Raw genomic sequence first — 24,490 nt, 5'->3', positions numbered from 1 at the left:
GGCCCTACTCCTGCTGCTAGACTTGTCGGCAGGCTTTGACCTTGTGGACCACCAAATCTTGTGCAGGCACCTTGCCTCAGCGGCCCACTTCTCTCGATCTCTTCCTTCCTATGCAAAAGAACCATGAATGTTCTCCAATGCTGCTGGCCCCCGTCACCTGTGGGTCTCTGCAAGGATTGTGTTTCCCAACCCCATACAACATATTCGACTTGCTAGATGACAAAGGAATATCCACGAACTACGCAAATGACGCACAGATACTTCTTCCTCTTACTGGAAAATATGCGACTGATCCCAACAACTTACACTCAGTCTACCACACCATCCAGGCTTGGATGGTTTCCCACCTTCTCTGTCTCAATGATTAAAAGATGGAAATTGTTGGCTGCACACTTCACTCAGTAAGCTCGCAATGTCAAAAGTTTGGGCGTCTACCTGGATGTTACCCTGTCTCTCCCAAGGCAGGTCAATGCAATTGCCTCCTATGCAGCCCACACCTCCAAACTAATTAACGCATGCCGACCCTTCCTAACTGCACTGCCAAAAGCTGTGTCACCATTGATCGAGCGCTCATAGGCTCGTGATTGGACTACAGTAAGGCCTTATTTGCAGGGACTTCTGTGCGCAACATTATTAAACGTAGTTATTAAAAATAATGCACTCAGAGCGGCACTCAACATTCCAAAGCGTGAGCATATAATGCTCGAAGCGCACACTGGCTACCCATCCTGGAGCGCATCACTTTTAAATCTTTAGCTATCACGCACAAATGCCTCTCTACCACAGCACCGAGGCATCTCTTGCAAAAATCACCAAAGCTTATTCTACCATACCCACCCTCTCCTCTTACTCTCACCAACTCAGTAGGCAATGATTCAGGCAAATGAGATCGGGTGGGGCTAGCTTCTTGGTCATCACCGCCAAGAAAAGGATCGCCTTACCTTTGTCATTAAGATCTGAGCAATCCTACTTGCTATTCCGAAAAAATCTCAAAACTTTACTCTTCTCCTCGACTTTGCCGTTTTAAGCCAACCCAATGCTCCATGTTCTATCTATATATGTTATCTGCTATGACCACATGTAACCAGTGTCTGGATGCCTTTCGGAGCCTACCATATGTACTACGTACCTGTGTATTTTTTTTGCTATAACTACATGTAGCCAGCTTCCTGGTGCTGTAATGAGCCGACGCATACCCAATGCCTTATCTACCTCATGGATCGTCTGCCATAACCTCATGTAACCAGCACCATGATGCCTCCGGGTTTAGTGCACGTATCAAATGCTAAAATAAATACATAAATTGGAGACCACCTAAAATTAGTACATGGCAGTGTACCAATTGCAAACTGTTTTTGCTTTTTATCCATTTTATTTTTCTTAAGTATGCTCTAAAATGCAACATTTTAACCCATTATTTAACAAATATTCACAGGCGCAAAACCCATTGATTGGTTCGGGCTCCCTCGCTCCGCTGGGTCGCTATGGCATTTTTGTGGGAAATATTTATGCCCCTCCACTTCACCAGCTCCTACTGGCCCTTGGACTGTGTTGGGAACGGGGTGGGGGTAGCCCAGGGAATGTGGTGTCAACAGGATGGGTGGGAGCACTGGGATAGTGGTGGCAGCAGGGTGGGGAGAGCCCAGGGTCTGTGGTGGGGTGGGGAGAGCACAGGGGGTAGTAGGGGGATGAGGGAGCCCAGCGACTGTGATGGGAGCAGGTGGGGGAGCCCAGGGACTATACTGGAGTAGGGTGCAGTGACAGCTGTAAGAAGATTCAATTCAACACTACAGCTAAGTCAATGCCTAGTCTTGGATACTGAATGGAAACCCTTATTGATATATCTTTATGTCCAGTTCATGAGTTCTGGATGACTACCCCTATATAACACCCCTCTCTTAGAATCCCCCTGACCCCACTGAGCCAAGAAGTAGTTCTGTTTTGCAAGTTTAAAAGGTTTATTTGAGAAATAAGACAAAACATAGATACCACGCTTTTATAATAAATTAATAATCGATATCGCCCTTATAAATATAATGTTAATCAACAATGGGTAATCTGACACTTGCACACTTCTTTATAATCAATGAGGAGTTAGTATAGGATGGATCAAGTAGCAAAAATACTTTTATGATTTCAAGGCAAAAGCAATGAGGAATAAAATGCAGTACAGAAATACTTGAGATGATTTTAGCAAAAAATAATATAATCACTTTTTCTCTGGCACTTCACCCCCCTCCCCTATGCAATGTAAGACATGGAAGTAGATGGAAAGAGGAGCACACAGTTCTCAGGAATGCAATAAAATACAATACGAAATTCAGTTCCCCCCCAGCAAGCTTAGACAAAACCGGTATGAGTTTTAAAACACAGGCCCAAGTGCTTTGAATGTGGTGGCAATGAAGTGAGAAATATGCTGAAAATGCTTTTAATTCCCTTTAGGAGGTTCAGGGTGAGTGAGAGATACTTGGGATGAGTTCAGGCTCACTTTAGCAATGATTCAGAGATGGTGATTAAGAGGCAAACAAATTTTTAGCAAGGAAAGAAATGACTGCTGATGGTTACACGTGGCTGGATTTTTAACCAAATCGCAAATCGCGGTAAAATTCGCGAGTGCGTGAATCGCGATTACGGCAAAAGTATAAGGAGTAGCAAGTCGTTCCTATGAGTCGAGTGCATTTCTCTTAGGCTGAATAGGTAAACTAAGTTACACGACCTGGAGGTCTAGCTGAAATTTAAAGAATTGGCAAGGCCCGACTCCTCTCACTAATGTCTTATTTCAGTGGTACACATAACTGCTGTTTTGTTGCTCATTTCATATCCTGGGTACAAATAACTTCTTGTGACATTAACAATATTAGTACAAAATTGCTAATCAAACAGGTTTGCTAACCAAAAAACATTTAATTCGCAAACTCTGCTAATCAATTTTTGAAAACTAATTTATGCCTTGCTGGGATGGGCTGTTTAGCATTAAAAAGCCCATAATCTGCATCTATGCTAAAGTAAATACCAGACTAACAGTGCATACTAGTCTGTCCCATGTCTGCTTGGTTGACATGAAAACAATGTTTTTACCCTTTATGAGGCATTGCACATTTTATTTGCGTCCTGCATAACAAGATGCATGCCAGTGTGAAATGACTAAACTTCATTCTGGGACTCATAGCCTTGTAGTTATTGAAGGCCGTCCCCGAATAGAATGGTGTTTGGGTGCGCATTTCAAGGTGACATTTGGAGGTCCCCTTGCCTGCAGCTGAGAAGACCTGCCTGCACAGGTTAGCAACAATGCCTTTTTCTCGATTAGTGTAATGCTTCCAAATGCAGAAGAGCCCTGTAAAAATGGTAACTGCGTTTTTTGACGGTACAGTTAAATTTGATGCAGTTTTGTGCACATAGCCGATCACACATTCAATATAGTTTACCTTTTTTGGCGTGTGGGCGGAGCCTTGTGTAACTGGGCAGAGTCTTGCATGGCTATGGGCAGTGCATAATTCTCATTTTTTTTATTTTCAAATGTAGGCAGGTATGGTCTGGGGCGAGGGATGGGGTACATTGGTCGGGATGGGGGCATCTTGGTGTGGATCTGAAGGATGGCATGGGGCATCTTGAGTGTGTGGAGCGGGATGGGGCATCTTGGTGTGGGTCTGGAGTGCAGGAGGGGGGCATCTTGCTGTATGCAGGGAGGATGAGGCATCATGATGTGTCTATAGAGAGGGATGGGGCTTCTTGGTGGGGTCTGGATTGCAGGGGGCATCTTGGATCTGGAATGGCGGGATGGGGCAGCTTGGCATAGGGCAGGATGGGGCATCATGGTTTGGGTCTGGAGGGAGGGATGGGGCATCTAGGTGTGGGTTGGGAGGGTGGGATGGGGACATCTGTGTGCATCTGCAGGGTGGACTTGGGGCATCTGAGGGTGGGATGGCGCATCTGTGTGGTTCTGGAATGGAGGGATAGGGGCACATTGGTGTGGGTTTGGAGGAAGGGATGGGGCCCATTTGTCTGGGTCTGAAGACTGGGATAGGGATTCTTTGTGTGTGGAGATGGATATCTTGGTTTGACTCTGGAGAGCAGGATGGGGGCTCCTTGGTGTGGGTCTGGAGTGCAGGGTGGGGCATCTTGCTATGTGCATGGAGCATGTGGCATCATGATATGGGACATCTTGGTGGGGGTCTGGGATGGAAGGAAGCGGCATCTTGGTGGGGTCTGGAATGGAGGGAAGGGGCATCTTGGCGGGGTCCGGAATGGAGAGAGGGGGCCTTTTGGTGGGGTCTAGAATGGACAGATGGGGCCATCTTGGTGTGCTTCTAAATGGAGGGATGTGGGCACATTGGTGGGGACCTGGAATGGAGAGATGGGTCAACTAGGTGTGAGTCTAGAGGTCAGGACGGGGCATCTTGGTGTGTTGAGGGAGCAATGGGGCATCATAGTATAGGTCTACAGGGAAGAATGGAGCCTTTTGGTGGGGTCTGGATCTGAGTGCTGAGGTCATCTTGGTGTGAATCTGGAGGGCAGGATGGGGGCATCTTTCTGTGTGGAGGGAGGGATGGTGGCATCTTGGGGTCTGCAATGGATGGGTGGTGGGACATTGGGGTCGGTCTGGAACAGATGTGGGGCTTCTGTTGGTCTGGAGGGTGGCATGGGCCATCTAGGTGTGGGTAGGGAGGGTGGGATGGGGCATCTTGGTGTGGGTGGCATGGGGACATCTGTGTATCTTCAGGGTGGGATGGGGCATCGGCGTGTGGGTCTGGAATGGAGGGATAGGGGCACATTGTGGTTTTGGAGGAAGGGGTGGGCCCATTTGTCTGAGTCTGAAGAGTGGGATAGGGCTTCTTTGTGTGTGGAGATGGATATCTTGGTTTGATTCTGGAGAGCAGGATGGGAGTATGTTGCTGTATGGAGGGAGGATGGAGCATCATGGTATGGGTCTAGAGGAAGGGTTGGTGGGTTCTGGCTTGCTGGCATCTTGGTGGGCTCTGGAATTGAGTGATGGGGGCATCTTGGAGTGGGTCTAGGAGGGATGCAGCATCTTTGTGTGGTCTGGCTTGGAGGGTTTTTCTCTTCAATGGAGGGATGGAGCATCTTGGTAGGAGTCTAGAGGGAGGGTTGGTGGCATCTTGGTGGGGTCTGAAGGGAAGAATGGGGGAACATTGGTTGGGGGAGGGATGAGGGCATCTGGGTAGGGCAGGATGGGGGCATCCTGCTGTGTGGAGGGAGGATGGGACATCATGGTTTGTGTCTAGAGGGAGGGATGGGGCATCTTGGTTCTGGCTTGCAGGGTTGGTGTGTGCATGGGTGTCTGGAGGGTGGGACGGGGCATCTGCGTGTTGGTCTGGGATGGAGGGATAGGGGCACATTGGTGTGGGTTTGGAGGGAGGGATGGGGCCCATTTCTCTGGGTCTGAAGAGTGCTATAGAGCTTCTTTGTGTGTGGCGATGCATATCTTGGTTTGAGTGGAGAGCAGGATGGGGGCATCTTGCTGTGGAGGTAGGATGGAGCTTCATGACATGGGTCTAGAGGGAGGGATGGGGGCATCTTGGGTTCTGGCTTGCAGGCCTAGCGGGATCTGCAATGGGAGCATCTTTTGGGTCTGGAATGGCGCTATGGGGCATCTTGGTGCTAGTCTGGAATGTAGGTATTGAGGCGTCTAGGTGGGTCTGGAGGGATAGATAGGGGCACATTGGTCTGGAGGGTGGGATGGGGACATCTTGTGGAGTCTGGATCGGAGGGAGGGGGCATCTTAGTGTGGTCTGCAATGGAGTGATTGGGTCATCTGTGTGTTGGTCTGGAGGGTGGCATGGTGCGTCTGCGGATCTGGAGGGTCAGATTGATCATCTAGGTGTGGGTCTGGAGGGTGGAAAAGGGGAATCTTGGTGTGCCAGAGGGAAGAGGGGGAATCAGGGTATTGACATATAGGGAGGGATGGGGGCATCTTTGTGGGGTCTGGCTTAGAGGGTTGGTGGCATCTTGATGGGGGCTGGAATTGAGCGATGGGGGCATCTTGGTGGGGGCTGGAATGGAGCAATGGGGGCATCTTGTTTTGGGTCTGGAGGGAGGGATGTGGGCATGTTGGGTGTCCAGCCATTTGGTCGACCTAAAACTGGTCGAATGACATTTGGTCGACGCAATTTGGTTGAAAACCAAATGGTAGAATTTTTTTTTTTAATTATATTTTTATTTTTCGGGTTTTCGTTTTTTACAAAAATGGGTTTTTAGAAAAAAAAAAGGGGGTTGGGGGGGACCCCCCCCCCAAAAAAAAAAAAAAATTCGACCATTTGGTTTTCGACCAAATTGGTTCGACCATTTGTCTGGTCGACCAATTTTTTTCGACCAAATGTCTGGTAACCGGCATGTTGGTGTGGGTTTGGAATGGAGGGGTGGGTCATCTATGGTGAGCGGAGGGCAGGGTGTGGAATGGAGGGGTGGGTCATCTATGGTGAGTGGAGGGCAGGGTGGTTTGTGGGGGGAGGGATGGGGGCGTCTAGGTGGGGTCTGGATCGGAGCAATAGGGGTGTCTCTTGGTGGCATCTGGGATGGTGGGGTTATATTGGTGTGGCTATGAAGGGTGGCATGGGGATTCCTGGTGTGGAGAGGATTGGGGCATCTAGTGGTGTGTGGAGGGCAGGATGGGGAACCATGCAATGGGTCTAGAGGGAGGAACGGGTCTGGATCACAGGGAGGAGGACATCTTGGGGGGAATCTGCAGCCCCAACTTGTCAATGGGAGAATTCCCGACTACCAATCTTAACCTTTCTCACACTTCGACAGTAACCATCCACGTGGTCTAGCGTACTTCTGGCCCGATCCTGTCCTTTGAAGAGTATATCCTACACCTCCTCTCTAATTCCAAAACAACATCTAAAACTATTCTTTTTGGCAACCTCAGCCATGGCCTTAACGACCAGGCGGACCCAAATACTCTCTCCTTAGTTAGCTCTCTGAATGCTATAAGCTTCACCCAGCGCATCCTCAACTCTACGCACTCCAAAGGCTGAATCCTTGACTGGTTGACCTGAACCGCAACATCACGTTCACATCTAATCCGTCCTGCCTTTGGACCAATCACCACATCATCTCATTTACATTATCTGCTTCCAACCTCTCTCCCCCTCAGTGGCCCCTCATTTGCCTCCCACAGCCACATGAATCACTAGAAACATCAACAAAACTACCATCCTGCCACTGCTGGATCAGCTAGTCCTGTCACCCAACTCTGCAACGACCTGGCCACTCTGGTAGACAGCTACAACCTTACACTCACTTCGGCCATCAACACCGTGGCTCCACTCACCCAGCGCAAAGCCAAAGCAGTCTTGCACCATAACGCTTGGTTCTTGCATGACCTCAGAGCCCGCCGCCTACTCAAACGCCAGGCAGATATTAAATGGAAACAACATCCTTCTGAGCTTAATAAAGTCTGCTTATCTCTGGCGGCAGCAACAGATTACAAAAAGGGCATTCTGCAAGCAAAACAGTCCACCTACAGCTCTAGAATAGTGAATACGAAATCCAGAGCTAGGGAGCTGTGACATGTAAGTCATTCAACTCATTAAAGGCCTCAAACCCTCCCATTGCCAGGGTGACATCTGTCGAACCACTGGCACCTTTCTTTGCCACCCTCCTAAACGCCTCATTTGCCTCATGCTCAGTTCCCACGAGCCTAAAGGATGTATGTGTTCATCATTTGCTAAAAAAATTACTTTAGACTTCAACATTCCCACTACCGTTCTATCATCACTTTCCCCTTCCTTCTGAAAACGCTTGATCTCGCAGCCTATTTACAGATGCAGCTTCACCTGGAATCCAACAACCTATTGGACGTATGCCAATCTGTCCCGTCCAGCCTATGGGACTGAATTCCGCCGTGTTGGACCTGAAGAACCATCTGGATGAGGCAACTCGGCCCTACTCCTGCTGCTAGACTTGTCGGCAGGCTTTGACCTTGCGGACCACCAAATCTTGTGCAGGCACCTTGCCTCAGCGGCCCACTTCTCTCGATCTCTTCCTTCCTATGCAAAAGAACCATCAATGTTCTCCAATGCTGCTGGCCCCCGTCACCTGTGGGGCTCTGCAAGGATTGTGGTTCCCAACCCCATACAACATATTCGACTTGCTAGATAACAAAGGAATATCCACGAACTACGCAAATGACGCACAGATACTTCTTCCTCTTACTGGAAAATATGCGACCGATCCCAACAACTTACACTCAGTCTACCACAGCATCCAGGCTTGGATGGTTTCCCACCTTCTCTGTCTCAATGATTAAAAGATGGAAATTGTTGGCTGCACACTTCACTCAGTAAGCTCGCAATGTCAAAACTTTGGGTGTCTACCTGGATGTTACCCTGTCTCTCCCAAGGCAGGTCAATGCAATTGCCTCCTATGCAGCCCACACCTCCAAACTAATTAACGCATGCCGACCCTTCCTAACTGCACTGCCAAAAGCTGTGTCACCATTGATCGAGCGCTCATAGGCTCGTGATTGGACTACAGTAACGCCTTATTTGCAGGGACTTCTGTGCGCAACATTATTAAACGTAGTTATTAAAAATAATGCACTCAGAGCGGCACTCAACATTCCAAAGCGTGAGCATATTTCAGATGCTCGAAGCGCACACTGGCTACCCATCCTGGAGCGCATCACTTTTAAATCTTTAGCTATCACGCACAAATGCCTCTCTACCACAGCACCGAGGCATCTCTTGCAAAAATCACCAAAGCTTATTCTACCATACCCACCCTCTCCTCTTACTCTCACCAACTCAGTAGGCAATGATTCAGGCAAATGAGATCGGGTGGGGACAGCTTCTCGGTCATCACCGCCAAGAAAAGGATCGCCTTACCTTTGTCATTAAGATCTGAGCAATCCTACTTGCTATTCCGAAAAAATCTCAAAACTTTACTCTTCTCCTCGAACTTGCCGTTTTAAGCCAACCCAATGCTCCATGTTCTATCTATATATGTTATCTGCTATGACCACATGTAACCAGTGTCTGGATGCCTTTCGGAGCCTACCATATGTACTACGTACCTGTGTATTTTTTTTGCTATAACCACATGTAGCCAGCTTCCTGGTGCTGTAATGAGCCTACGCATATCCAATGCCTTATCTACCTCATGGATCGTCTGTCATAACCTCATGTAACCAGCACCATGATGCCTCCGGGTTTAGTGCACGTATCAAATGCTAAAATAAATACATAAATTGGAGACCACCTAAAATTGGTACATGGCAGTGTACCAATTGCAAACTGTTTTTGCTTTTTATCCATTTTATTTTTCTTAAGTATGCTCTAAAATGCAACATTTTAACCCATTATTTAACAAATATTCACAGGCGCAAAACCCATTGATTGGTTCGGGCTCCCTCGCTCCGCTGGGTCGCTATGGCATTTTTGTGGGAAATATTTATGCCCCTCCACTTCACCAGCTCCTACTGGCCCTTGGACTGTGTTGGGAACAGGGTGGGGGTAGCCCAGGGAATGTGGTGTCAACAGGATGGGTGGGAGCACTGGGATAGTGGTGGCAGCAGGGTGGGGAGAGCCCAGGGTCTGTGGTGGGGTGGGGAGAGCACCGGGACTAGGTAGTAGGGGGACGAGGGAGCCCAGCGACTGTGATGGGAGCAGGTGGGGGAGCCCAGGGACTATACTGGAGTAGGGTGCAGTGACAGCTGTAAGAAGATTCAATTCAACACTACAGCTAAGTCAATGCCTAGTCTGGGATACTGAATGGAACCCTTATTGATATATATTTATGACCAGTTCATGAGTTCTGGATGACTACCCCTATATAACACCCCTCTCTTAGAATCCCCCTGACCCCACTGAGCCAAGAAGTAGTTCTGTTTTGCAAGTTTAAAAGGTTTATTTGAGAAATAAGACAAAACATAGATACCACACTTTTATAATAAATTAATAATCGATATCGCCCTTATAAATATAATGTTAATCAACAATGGGTAATCTGACACTAGCACACTTCTTTATAATCAATGAGGAGTTAGTATAGGGTGGATCAAGTAGCAAAAATACTTTTATGATTTCAAGGGAAAAGCAATGAGGAATAAAATGCAGTACAGAAATACTTGAGATGATTTTAGCAAAAGATAATATAATCACTTTTTCTCTGGCAATTCACCCCCCTCCCCTATGCAATGTAAGACATGGAAGTAGATGGAAAGAGGAGCACACAGTTCTCAGGAATGCAATCAAATACAATACGAAATTCAGTTCCCCCCCCAGCAAGCTTAGACAAAACCGGTATGAGTTTTAAAACACAGGCCCAAGTGCTTTGAATGTGGTGGCAATGAAGTGAGAAATATGCCGAAAATGCTTTTAATTCCCTTTAGGAGGTTCAGGGTGAGTGAGAGATACTTGGGATGAGTTCAGGCTCACTTTAGCAATGATTCAGAGATGGTGATTAAGAGGCAAACAAATTTTTAGCAAGGAAAGAAATGACTGCTGATGGTTACACGTGGCTGGATTTTTAACCAAATCGCAAATCGCGGTAAAATTCGCGAGTGCGTGAATCGTGATTACGGCAAATGTATAAGGAGTAGCAAGTCGTTCCTATGAGTCGAGTGCATTTCTCTTAGGCTGAATAGGTAAACTAAGTTACACGACCTGCAGGTCTAGCTGAAATTTAAAGAATTGGCAAGGCCTGACTCCTCTCACTAATGTCTTATTTCAGTGGTACACATAACTGCTGTTTTGTTGCTCATTTCATATCCTGGGTACAAATAACTTCTTGTGACATTAACAATATCAGTACAAAATTGCTAATCAAACAGGTTTGCTAACCAAAAAACATTTAATTCGCAAACTCTGCTAATCAATTTTTGAAAATTAATTTATGCCTTGCTGGGATGGGCTGTTTAGCATTAAAAAGCCCATAATCTGCATCTATGCTAAAGTAAATACCAGACTAACAGTGCATACTAGTCTGTCCCATGTCTGCTTGGTTGACATGAAAACAATGTTTTTACCCTTTATGAGGCATTGCACATTTTATTTGCGTCCTGCATAACAAGATGCATGCCAGTGTGAAATGACTAAACTGCATTCTGGGACTGATAGCCTTGTAGTTATTGAAGGCCGTCCCCGAATGGAATGGTGTTTGGGTGCGCATTTCAAGGTGACATTTGGAGGTCCCCTTGCCTGCAGCTAAGAAGACCTCCCTGCACAGGTTAGCAAAAATGCCATTTTCTCGATTAGTGTAATGCTTCCAAATGCAGAAGAGCCCTGTAAAAATGGTAACTGTGTTTTTTGATGGTACAGTTAAATTTTATGCAGTTTTGTGCACATAGCCGATCACACATTCAATATAGTTTACCTTTTTTGGCGTGTGGGCGGAGCCTTGTGTAACTGGGCAGAGTCTTGCATGGCTATGGGCAGTGCATAATTCTCATTTTTTTTTCAAATGTCGGCAGGTATGGTCTGGGGCGAGGGATGGGTTACATTGGTCGGGATGGGGGTATCTTGGTGTGGATCTGAAGGATGGCATGGGGCATCTTGAGTGTGTGGAGCGGGATGGGGGCATCTTGGTGTGGGTCTGGAGTGCAGGAGGGGGGCATCTTGCTGTATGCAGGGAGGATGAGGCATCATGATGTGTCTATAGAGAGGGATGGGGCTTCTTGGTGGGGTCTGGATTGCAGGGGCATCTTGGATCTGGAATGGAGGGATGGGGCAGCTTGGTATAGGGCAGGATGGGGCATCATGGCTTGGGTCTGGAGGGAGGGATGGGGCATCTAGGTGTGGGTTGGGAGGGTGGGGTGGGGACATCTGTGTGCATCTGCAGGGTGGAATTGGGGCATCTGAGGGTGGGATGGTGCATCTGTGTGGGTCTGGAATGGAGGGATAGGGGCACATTGGTGTGGGTTTGGAGGAAGGGATGGGGCCCATTTGTCTGGGTCTGAAGACTGGGATAGGGATTCTTTGTGTGTGGAGATGGATATCTTGGTTTGACTCTGGAGAGCAGGATGGGGGCTCCTTGGTGTGGGTCTGGAGTGCAGGGTGGGGCATCTTGCTATGTGCAGGGAGCATGTGGCATCATGATATGGGACATCTTGGTGGGGGTCTGGGATGGAAGGAAGGGGCATCTTGGTGGGGTCTGGAATGAAGGGAAGGGGCATCTTGGCGTGGTCTGGAATGGAGGGAGGGGGCCTTTTGGTGGGGGTCTAGAATGGACAGATGGGGCCATCTTGGTGTGCTTCTAAATGGAGGGATGTGGGCACATTGGTGGGGACCTGGAATGGAGAGATGAGTCAACTAGGTGTGAGTCTAGAGGTCAGGACGGGGCATCTTGGTGTGTTGAGGCAGCAATGGGGCATCATAGTATAGGTCTACAGGGAAGAATGGAGCCTTTTGGTGGGGTCTGGATCTGAGTGCTGAGGTCATCTTGGTATGGATCTGGAGGGAGGGATGGGGGCACAGTGTGGGTATGGAGGGAGGTATGAGTTATCTAGGTGTGAATCTGGAGGGCAGGATGGGGGCATCTTTCTGTGTGGAGGGAGGGATGGTGGCATCTTGGGGTCTGCAATGGATGGGTGGTGGGACATTGGGACAGGCGCAACACCCATTGATTGGTTCGGGCTCCCTCGCTCCGCTGGGTCGCTATGGCATTTTTGTGGGAAATATTTATGCCCCTCCACTTCACCAGGTCCTACTGGCCCTTGGACTGTGTTGGGAACGGGGTGGGGGTAGCCCAGGGAATGTGGTGTCAACAGGATGGGTGGGAGCACTAGGATAGTGGTGGCAGCAGGGTGGGGAGAGCCCAGGGTCTGTGGTGGGGTGGGGAGAGCACCGGGTCTAGGTAGTAGGGGGATGAGGGAGCCCAGCGACTGTGATGGGAGCAGGTGGGGGAGCCCAGGGACTATACTGGAGTAGGGTGCAGTGACAGTTGTAAGAAGATTCAATTCAGCACTACAGGTAAGTCAATGCCTAGTCTTGGATACTGAATGGAAACCCTTATTGATATATCTTTATGTCCAGTTCATGAGTTCTGGATGACTACCCCTATATAACACCCCTCTCTTAGAATCCCCCTAACCCCACTGACCCCAGAAGTAGTTCTTTTTTGCAAGTTTAAAAGGTTTATTTGAGAAATAAGACAAAACATAGATACCACGCTTTTATAATAAATTAATAATCAATATCGCCCTTATAAATATAATGTTAATCAACAATCGGTAATCTGACACTAGCACACTTCTTTATAATCAATGAGGAGTTAGTATAGGATGGATCAAGTAGCAAAAATACTTTTATGATTTAAAGGCAAAAGCAATGAGGAATAAAATGCAGTACAGAAATACTTGAGATGATTTTAGCAAAAGATAATATAATCACTTTTTCTCTGGCAATTCACCCCCGCCCCCTATGCAATGTAAGACATGGAAGTAGATGGAAAGAGGAGCACACAGTTCTCAGGAATGCAATCAAATACAATACGAAATTCAGTTCCCCCCCAGCAAGCTTAGAGAAAACCGGTATGAGTTTTAAAACACAGGCCCAAGTGCTTTGAATGTGGTGGCAATGAAGTGAGAAATATGCTGAAAATGCTTTTAATTCCCTTTAGGAGATTCAGGGTGAGTGAGAGATACTTGGGATGAGTTCAGGCTCACTTTAGCAATGATTCAGAGATGGTGATTAAGAGGCAAACGAATTTTTAGCAAGGAAAGAAATGACTGCTGATGGTTACACGTGGCTGGATTTTTAACCAAATCGCAAATCGCGGTAAAATTTGCAAGTGCGTGAATCGTGATTACGGCAAAAGTATAAGGAGTAGCAAGTCGGTTCTAGGTTCGTTGGAAAGCTGAGATTCTAAGCTTTCAGAGGAAAGTAAATTTCCTAGCCCAAACGGTTCCAGAGATAAGGACGATTAAATAAAGGTAGTTTTTCGGATTTAAAGTAAACTCAAAATGACAAGTGACAGCTTGCAGCTTCAGAATTGACAGGTGACAGTTGTGCAGCTTTACAAATGACAGATGACACGATTTCTAGGAGGCTGTTCTACTTAGGTTAAAATAGTTTGGATTAGATTATTTTAACTAAGAGATTGGTTCTGCACAGTTCTGCTAGGTACTCACAATATAAATTTGAAATAGGCCTCGCCACGGATCTGGTCAGGTTTTGGACTGGACTCCGGTTCTGGTCTCGGCACTTCACAGTGATCTGGGTCAGCTCTCTGGTTCTGCTCACAGCGGTCTGGGTCACTCTGGATCTCTGGTCTGGTCTGTCCGGATACAGCGGTCTCTGCACGGCTCCTGGATCTCTGCACTGGTCCTGGCAAAAGTTCTTGGCAAGGGATTCAAGCAGCTTGCCCGGCTGTGAGTAGCTTGCAATGATTTGAGGCCTGCTGCAGAGAACTCAGCTTGTGGTTTTAGGTCTCTGATTTAGGTTCTAAAGTATAAGTTCTAGGTTCTGGAGTATATAGCTGGAGTCAGTCTGGAACTGGTATCTTCTGGATGTTGTGTGGTCCGGCAAAACGCTCCGCAGCAACTGGATTTGAATGTCTCTACCTGTCCCAGCAGTCTCTTTTTATGTGTTTTGAAAATGGGTGTGTGCCTGGGCCTAGCTAAGCCTGCCCCTCTCTACTTGTCATTGGCCCAATTCTCCCCTCTCCCATGATTGGGGGAAGGAAATGTGAGTCAGAGTGATGCTGTAGGTTTTATGGGTCAGAGGATCCTCCCCTGGTCAGTTTGCCCACAAATCTATATTTGATTCAAATACATCCTTCCCAGATATACAATTTGTTGAAATTACATGTGCACATTATACATTTCTTATGGTCCATGCTTGTCCGCCTCTGATCTTCCTGGGGGCTTGCATTCAAAAATGACAACATTTTGCGCTTTTTAACTGGTTTTGCTATATCGGACATTTACCCAAATTTACACACATGTGCGCAAGGAGTATGGACATTAATTGATGAAGTGTCAGATTTTTAACATGCAGACATTTGGAGTGAGACCCTATTTTCCGCTAGCAACCCCCCAGAATACACCACAGGGTCCTAACGCATCTCAAAATGTTCACAGAAAAATCACAAAAATAATGATATTACTTATATAATTCTGACAAGTCCGCACTTTGAGTTATCTATCTTTTTAAAATTATGCCCTGGTCAAAAAGGGGTGTGGCTTCCCACATCACAGGGTGAAATAACTGGTTTATCCACTTCCCCCAAGCTCAGCTGCTAGCAGAGGCACTGCCCCTCCCAGTTTCCCCTAAGAGGAAGCCACTTTACGGCCCCCCAATATAACATTTGTCTGAGTCCAGGACAGGCCTTTGTTCAACTCCCTGTAGTCCCCAGCTGCTCCAACCCTAATCTAATCAACAGGGCCATGTGACCTCAGGATGCAGCCAGGCCTGGCAGCCAGGCCTGGGACACAGCTGTTGATCCAGTATCAACTCCTGTCGGGGGTAGTTGTCAGGCAGAATTAAGTTTCATTAAGCCAGGTTTCAGCTAAATGGCACATTTTGTTCCCAGTTTTCTACATTCAAATCAAACTGACAATTTTTACATATACATTAAATAATTACTTCCTTCAAGTCATTTCAGAATATAGTTTTACATTGTATCCACCTCTTAGCAAGTCTTTCCTTGGTCTGGTTTTGTTTCATTTGTTCAGTTTTACACAAAAGTCTGGTGGTTTTAAAACGCCGGCTTTCTGATAGTGGTGAGTACTGGTAATGCAACCATTTTTGGGATTAAGAAAATGAATTCCCCACAAGAAGGTTGTATCTTTGGAGTGGTCTCGTGCCAACTGCGCAGTTCTCCTATTCTGGCGTGAATGTGGGCGGCGATAGCTCATCCCCACATCCACCCAGTCTATTGATTTAGTTTGTTCTGGGATAGAATAATGGGTGGCGACAGCTCATCCCCACATCTACCCAGTCTATTGATTCAACATGGGTCAAAACCCATGACAAATCCCCCCGCCCGACTGCGCTTTGATTCAAGTCGAGGGGAAGTTGGGTGCAAAGGAGGTTTTGAGCCCTTGCGCTGGTATGTCCCCATTATCTTCTTCCAATCCTGTAGGTGGCACAGTTCAGCATCTTTTCCTCCCTCCAGTCGATCAATCAGTTCTCCTTGCTGGTCCTGATGGGAGGATTGGGCGGTACCCTGGGCCCCTCGGTTCTCGGCTCCTGGTCCCCGGTCGTCCTCCTTGGTCAGTCTCCAGGTTTTCTTTCTCCTAGGACGACAAAGGAAAAGCGGCAATACCTATTCGTAGACATTTTTCCACCACTATTAATGGTGTGGCAGACATATGCATTTTATACTTTAACATACCTAACATTTTACTTTTGAGATACAAGTTATCATTCAAAGACAGTGGCTTACAAGAGTATAATATTTTAGAGACTATATGTTGGATATTTTAGGGTTGGAACTGAATTCATCTGGAGCGGTCCCCTCTGGTATTGCAGAGGACTCCTCCAGTTGCTGCAGAGTGTGCCTGGGATGGCAACACTTTAGCTGATTTATATGTACCCACTTGTCTTCCTCCTCTGCCAAACCGCCTTTGGGGATGCGGATCTTGTAGGCCACAGGGGAGATCTTGTCTACAATTTCAAACAGTCCCTTCCATGTAGGCACATATTTTCTCTGTTTGGCCTGGTTTCTTTGGAAATTGTATAGATAGACCCGATCACCCACCTTATATTCCTTTCGGTAGTTTTTAAATCATAGTGGGTCTTCATGCTCTCGGCTGATCTTTCTAGATTCCGCTGAGCATAGGCAAAAGCATGCTGAAGGTGTTTCCTTAAATTCTCCACATACTCATGAGTTGTGGAGGCATTGATCAACGTTTGCTCTTGGGTTCTGCAGAGTAAATGCTGGGGAAGCACCATCTTGCATCCAGTCATCAACTCAAATGGCGACATTTTGGTTGCAGATGAAGGGGTAGATCTGATGGCCATTAGGACCAGAGGTAATCGGATATCCCAACTTGGCCCAGAATCTGCCACAAACTTTTTTAAGATGCTCACAATGTGTCATGATCCCTGCTTCCAAGGGGTCATGACTTGCCTCACATCCTTGGAAGCAGGCCCATAACCTTGATCCTGGGTACCAGCCAGTCCCTATCGGGACCTTTTGGACCTTGTCCTGGCGCCAGTGGCACCAGGCTCATAAAGATGACCGGTCCCGGCGCTGGAAGCGCCGGGCTCATAATGCTTAAGAGTGCTTGGGTGGACCTACCTGCAGCAGACCATGCTGCTTACTTACCAGCTCGATGGTCTTCTGATCCTTCTCTACCTGGAACTACTTTTCCTGTCTGGGTGGGGCAGGAGCCACTCCCTGGAATCAGAACACAGGAACTCTTTTCTTACCTGGGCGAGGCTGTGGAAGAAGACGCCTAAGCACTACAGAAGGCTATTTAAACCACACCCGATTGATGAAACGTGCTTCGCGTTATTCTGCATCTGCAGCAGGACACTCACCGTGTCAGCTCCAGTCTTCCTGAGATTCTTCAGCTCCAGTTCCTGTGAAAACGAATTCCTTACCTGCTAGAGATCCGATTCTCAGCTGCACCTGCCAAGACAAAACAACAGGTTAGCAGAATTCAATTCGAGAGCAGCGCTCTTACTTACCAAATACGGCGGCATCTTCCAAAGCCTTCCGCCGCTTTCTTCGGCTCCCCATCGACATCTGCAAAGAAAAGGACTTGATTAAGCATTGCATTCTTGAATTGCTTACCTGCGCTCCGCACGTTCTGAACTTCAAGAAGCGCTGCATGCCGGCATCTGCAAAACAAAGGGAGACATTTTAAGGCGCATTCTAAACCAACCATAAACTTTCTACTTGCGCGCTCGCACGTTCGCCGGCATCCATCTAGCAACGCTCTCTGCATCCACGATCTGCAAGGACAAAAGAGACATTAAGGCGTGCTTTTGAAACAAACAGCAGTCATTTTACTTACGTGCACCGCGCTTCATCTTCTTCGTACATACGCGCTTGCACGATCCTGGGCACTTATTCATCAGCGTCCATTGCACCTAAACCTGCAGGACAAAGAGAGACATTAGAAAGGGTGACAGCAACCGGTCATCTTTCCTACTCACCTGCTCGCCGCATCATTCCTCTACAATTTCAATCTTGACACCCTGAGACTGAGCAAGGGACTAAATTAAGGGTGCTCCAATAACTATCAAGAAACCGCTCGTGCGGTAAACGGCGGTATCTTCCAACATCAACCTCTGCAATCAAGAGGATTGTCAGTGAACCAGTGAAGTAACTGGTACTTGCGCCCCTGCAAAGACGCAGGATGGAGAGCCCGGCCTTAATATATCTAAGGTGAGCAAGCCATGCCCTTGGTTCGAATAAGAGGACTGAGGAAGGAGAAGTTCAGTCACCCAGTTCCTAAATCCTTGTTCTTCCGTCTGCAGACACCTCACTCTACACGTCCGGTACATCGTGAGAAGGGGACCAGCCCTAGGAGAAGGCCGAGATCTACGAGTCACACTAGAAGACACGGCGACAGCTCAGTCCAGCCCAGCGCCTCCGTGGAAATCAGGTGAGCGTTACAGAACGCGAAGCCCACCACAAATCCTCCACCCAGGCGCAATGGAAACCTCAGGTACTGACCAACTAGCCCAGTTGCTAGGGGAATTAAGAGCAGAAGTACTAGCAGCGTGCCAGGAAACGAACGCCCTAAGGAGGGAGCTAATTGTGTCCAAAGAGCGCACAGATGATCTTGCTAGACAGTTGTTACAAACGCAGGCGGGGCAAACACCGCTGCCGACCCCAGGGGGGGGTAATATCCCAGCGACCTCCACTAATCCTGTACAAATTAATCTACCTGGAAATGTGCCTTTGGCTCCACCCGAACGCTTCTCAGGCGATCCCAAAAGGTTTGCAGTGTTCATCAATCAATGTCGTCTGCACTTCCTGTGTAGGCCAGCTGTATTTCCCACTGATCAGGCCAAAGTGGCCTTCGTACTTTCATATCTAAGTGGCAGTGCTGCAGACTGGTCAATTCCCCTGGTAACCCAGAATGACCCGATTCTTCGTAATTTTCAGGCCTTCCAGTCCAGTATGGAAAGACTATTTGCCAGACACTCTCAGGGACAGGCCTTAGATAACGAACTCCTCTCTTTACGACAAGGTAATCAGGATCTTCTAGCATATATTGCATCATTTAACAGACTGGTAGTTGAAGCCAGATGGCCCGAGGATAAAAGGATTACGCTGTTTTATAGGGGGTTGCGTGGATAACTCAAAGATGTCCTGGCCCAAGTAGTAAATCCTCCGCAAGATTGTTCTGAATATATTAACCTGGTGGTTCAACTGGATCACAGGTTACAGAATAGGAAGGCTGATCGCTCCAGATTTGAAGCTCAGGTTTTTTCAAGACCACAGAGTTCCGCCAAAGGAGTCGATACCGTAGAACCCATGCAAATAGGAGTCGTGAAAGGGCCATTAACACAAAAGGAACGAGAAAGAAGAAGACAGCTGCAATTGTGCCTCTATTGTGGGAATTCAGGACATTTTCTTTGTGAATGCCCGGTGAAACCTGCTAAGAAGACCGTGGGAGCTTCCGACAAAAGCATCGAAAAGCCAGAATCGGGAAACGACCTCGCCCGACAAGTGTAGAGGTCCGCTTGCCGAGCGTTAAAACCAGTTCTTTGACCTCGCATTTCATCGTGCCCATGGTCCTAATAAGCCCCGAGAAGCCAGATCGTTTGCATGCCATCAAGGCATACATTGACAGTGGAGCAATCGGCAATTATGTGGATCGCGAGATGGCATCCAGGATGAATCTACCTCTCTGTCCTAAAATGGTTAAAGACGTTATTACCACAGTGGATGGTACGGAAATAGCTTCCGGACCAGTTACCCATACCACCGAGGGAGTGACGTTAGTAAGCCAAAATGGACATCGTGAGGAGATCGTGTTTGATGTGATCAAGGCCCCTCAGTTTCAAATTATCCTGGGGATCCCTTGGTTAGAAAAACACAATCCTCAAATTGATTGGCGAGCAAAGACGATTCAGTTTCCGGAATGTGCCTCCACTTGTTATCTGAAGTCCGACATTAAGCCGGCAGCAATTACATCCGAGGGTCCCCAACTGCCTCCTGAATATCTAGAGTTCCAAGATGTCTTCCAGAAAGAACAAGCCAACTCCCTACCCCCGCACAGGTCATACGACTGTCAGATAGACCTGGTACCTGGGTCCACTCCTCCATGTAGTAGGATCTATGCTCTCACCGAACCAGAAAATCTCCACCTTAGGCAGTATTTGGACCAATACCTGGCCAATGGATTTATTCGTCCTTCTAAGTCTCCAGCCTCTTCAGCTCTGTTCTTCGTTCCGAAAAAGGAAGGGGATCTCAGAACATGTATCGATTATCGCGCCCTTAATCAGATTACAGTCAAGAACAGATATCCTTTGCCATTGATCCCTGAACTTGTAGACCAAGTCAAGAATGCTCGCATTTATACGAAGTTGGATCTCAGAGGAGCTTACCACTTGGTCCGAATAAAAGAGGGCGACGAATGGAAGACGGCCTTCCGCACCAAGTATGGATTATTTGAGTATCAAGTAATGCCCTTTGGACTATGTAACGCCCCGGCCGCCTTCTAGTACTTCATGAATGACGTCACCAGAGAACTAATTGACGTGTGTACAGTTGTCTACATCGACGATATCCTTATATATTCGTCCTCTGAGGCCGATCACCGGAAACACGTCAGGGCAGTTCTTGAGAGGCTTCGCCAACATAAACTCTTTGCCAAGCTTGAGAAGTGCGTTTTCCATGTCACCGAGGTCGAATTTCTGGGATTCATTCTGTCACCAAATGGAGTCCACATGGATTCAAGAAAGGTAGACGCTATCATTAAGTGGCCATCACCAACGTCGGTGAAAGGAGTCCAAAGCATGTTGGGTTTTGCCAATTTCTACCGTAGATTCATTCCAGAATTCTCCCGAATAGTCCAGCCCATTACTGCCCTTCTAAGGAAAAACAAACGCTTTGTGTGGTCTACCGAGGCGAAGCAAGCCTTCCAAGAGTTAAAAGCCAAGTTTATCTGCGCTCCTGTTTGGAGACATCCCCGCCCAGAGCTTCCTTACATCGTAGAAACCGACGCCTCCAGTCTTGCGATGGGTGCAGTCCTATCGCAAAGAGATCCAGAAACAAACCAGTTACACCCCGTGGCATTTTCGTCCCGCAAATTCTCGGCTCCTGAAATCAACTACACCATTACCGATAAGGAACTTCTGGCTATTAAGTCCGCCTTCAAGGCTTGGCGACACTATCTTCTGGGTGCCAGACACACAGTCACAGTGATTACAGACCACCGCAACTTACAATACCTAAAGACAGCTAAAGCTCAATCCTCCAGACAACTCCGCTGGGCACTATTTTTTGCCGAGTTTGACTTTGTCATTACCTACCAACCAGACAACAAGAACGGTAAAGCTGATGCCCTTTCCCGGATGGGAGTGGAAGAGCACATGGTCAATCCTGAACCCGTACCTATCATTCCCGAACAAAGAATCCTAGGTCTAATCGGCACACAATCCATCGAAGAAGTTGAAGCCAAAGTTAAACAACTTATAACTCCAGCAGACATACAGAATTGGCATCTTCAGGGAAAAGACTTCACGGTGAAGAACGACCTATTGTACTTCCAAGAACGGTTATATCTACCCTGTGCTAGTTTACAGAATCAAGTCATCTCTTGTTATCACGACTCCCTAATGGAGGGACACCCCGGTATGGCCAAGACCTCGGAAAAGATCAAGTGTCACTTCTGGTGGCCGTCTTGGAGAAAGGATATCAGAGACTTTGTAATGTCCTGTGGAGTGTGCGCTCAAAATAAAAGTCAAAAGGAGAAACCAGCAGGCCTCTTACGCCCACTTGACATCCCACCTCGTCCCTGGCATACTCTCTCCATGGATTTCATCACCGACTTACCTTCATGTTCCGGATATAATACGATCTTAGTAATCGTGGACCTATTCTCCAAGATGGCGCACTTCATCCCACTGAAAGGCCTACCGTCAGCAGCAATCCTGGCCCGGGAGTTTCTCGAAAACATCGTTCGGTTGCACGGCTTTCCTTCAGTTTTAATCTCGGATAGAGGAAGTCAATTTGTCTCCCACTTTTGGCAGAGTTGCTGTCGGTTGGCTCAAATTGATGTAAGGCTTTCAACCAGTCACCACCCCCAAACCGACGGACAGACCGAGAGGACCAATCAAACTTTGAAACAGTACTTACGCTGCATGCTGCAACAAACAGAAAGAACTTGGAAGGACATCCTTTGGATAGCCGAGTACGCTTACAATAATACATTCCACTCTGGAACCGGAAAAACCACGTTTTTTCTTTTATATGGTAGCCATCCTCGAACCTCTAATCTGGATCCACCTCAGGATCTAGGGACACCAGCAGTAGACCACCTGCATTCTGCAATCACCCAAGCCTTTAAGGAAGCCACTTCTCATCTGCAAAGGGCTAAGGAACAATACAAGAAAGGAGCAGACCAACATCGGAAGGAGGCCCCTCAATATCAAGTAGGAGATCAAGTCTGGTTATCCACCAAACATTTACCCCTAAAAGGACCGCGCACCTTCAACCCAAGATACCTGGGACCCTACTCAATCACTACCATAATAAACCCAGTGGCAGTCAAGTTGGACTTGCCCCCTCATATGAAAATGCACCCAGTCTTCCATGTCTCGCTACTAAAACCTGTGCAGCCAGAGACCCGATTGACTAAATCTCCAGAACCTATCCTAGTTGATGGAGAACTCGAGTTTGAAATCAAAAACATCTTAGATTCCAAAATCTCCAAATCAAGGCTATACTACCTGATTGACTGGAAAGGTTATGCCCCCAGGAAGGGTCTTGGGAACCTGCAGAACATGTCCACGCACCTCGTTTAGTCAAGAAATTTCATCGAACATTTCCTAACAAACCAAGACCCCCGGAGAAGTCAAGCTTGGGAGGGGCCTTGAGGGGGGGGTGCTGTCATGATCCCTGCTTCCAAGGGGTCAGGACTTGCCTCACATCCTTGGAAGCAGGCCCATAACCTTGATCCTGGGTACCAGCCAGTCCTTTTGGACCTTCTCCTGGCACCAGTGGCACCAGGCTCATAAAGATGACCGGTCCCGGCGCTGGAAGCGCCGGGCTCATAATGCTTAGAAGTGCTTGGGTGGACCTACCTGCAGCAGACCATGCTGCTTACTTACCAGCTCGATGGTCTTCTGATCCTTCTCTGCCTGGAACTACTTTTCCTGTCTGGGTGGGGCAGGAGCCACTCCCTGGAATCAGAACACAGGAACTCTTTTCTTACCTGGGCGAGGCTGTGGAAAAAGACGCCTAAGCACTACAGAAGGCTATTTAAACCACACCCGATTGATGAAACGTGCTTCGCATTATTCTGCATCTGCAGCAGGACGCTCACTGTGTCAGCTCCAGTCTTCCTGAGATTCTTCAGCTCCAGTTCCTGTGAAAACGAATTCCTTACCTGCTAGAGATCCGATCCTCAGCTGCACCTGCCAAGACAAAACAACAGGTTAGCAGAATTCAATTCGAGAGCAGCGCTCTTACTTACCAAATACGGCGGCATCTTCCAAAGCCTTCCGCCGCTTTCTTCGGCTCCCCATCGACATCTGCAAAGAAAAGGACTTGATTAAGCATTGCATTCTTGAATTGCTTACCTGCGCTCCGCACGTTCTGAACTTCAAGAAGCGCTGCATGCCGGCATCTGCAAAACAAAGGGAGACATTTTAAGGCGCATTCTAAACCAACCATAAACTTTCTACTTACGCGCTCGCACGTTCGCCGGCATCCATCTAGCAACGCTCTCTGCAGCCACGATCTGCAAGGACAAAAGAGACATTAAGGCGTGCTTTTGAAACAAACAGCAGTCATTTTACTTACGTGCACCGCGCTTCATCTTCTTCGTACATACGCGCTTGCACGATCCTGGGCACTTATTCATCAGCGTCCATTGCACCTAAACCTGCAGGACAAAGAGAGACATTAGAAAGGGTGACAGCAACCGGTCATCTTTCCTACTCACCTGCTCGCCGCATCATTCCTCTACAATTTCAATCTTGACACCCTGAGACTGAGCAAGGGACTAAATTAAGGGTGCTCCAATAACTATCAAGAAACCGCTCGTGCGGTAAACGGCGGTATCTTCCAACATCAACCTCTGCAATCAAGAGGATTGTCAGTGAACCAGTGAAGTAATTGGTACTTGCGCCCCTGCAAAGACGCAGGATGGAGAGCCCGGCCTTAATATATCTAAGGTGAGCAAGCCACGCCCTTGGTTCGAATAAGAGGACTGAGGAAGGAGAAGTTCAGTCACCCAGTTCCTAAATCCTTGTTCTTCCGTCTGCAGACACCTCACTCTACACGTCCGGTACATCGTGAGAAGGGGACCAGCCCTAGGAGAAGGCCGAGATCTACGAGTCACACTAGAAGACACGGCGACAGCTCAGTCCAGGCCAGCGCCTCCGTGGAAATCAGG

This window comes from Ambystoma mexicanum, chromosome 5p, assembly GCF_040938575.1.
Source record: "Ambystoma mexicanum isolate Mex_15411 chromosome 5p, UKY_AmexF1_1, whole genome shotgun sequence".
NCBI lineage: Eukaryota > Metazoa > Chordata > Amphibia > Caudata > Ambystomatidae > Ambystoma > Ambystoma mexicanum.
The sequence above is the reverse complement of the archived record's forward strand: the minus strand, read 5'-3'. Positions refer to the sequence as shown.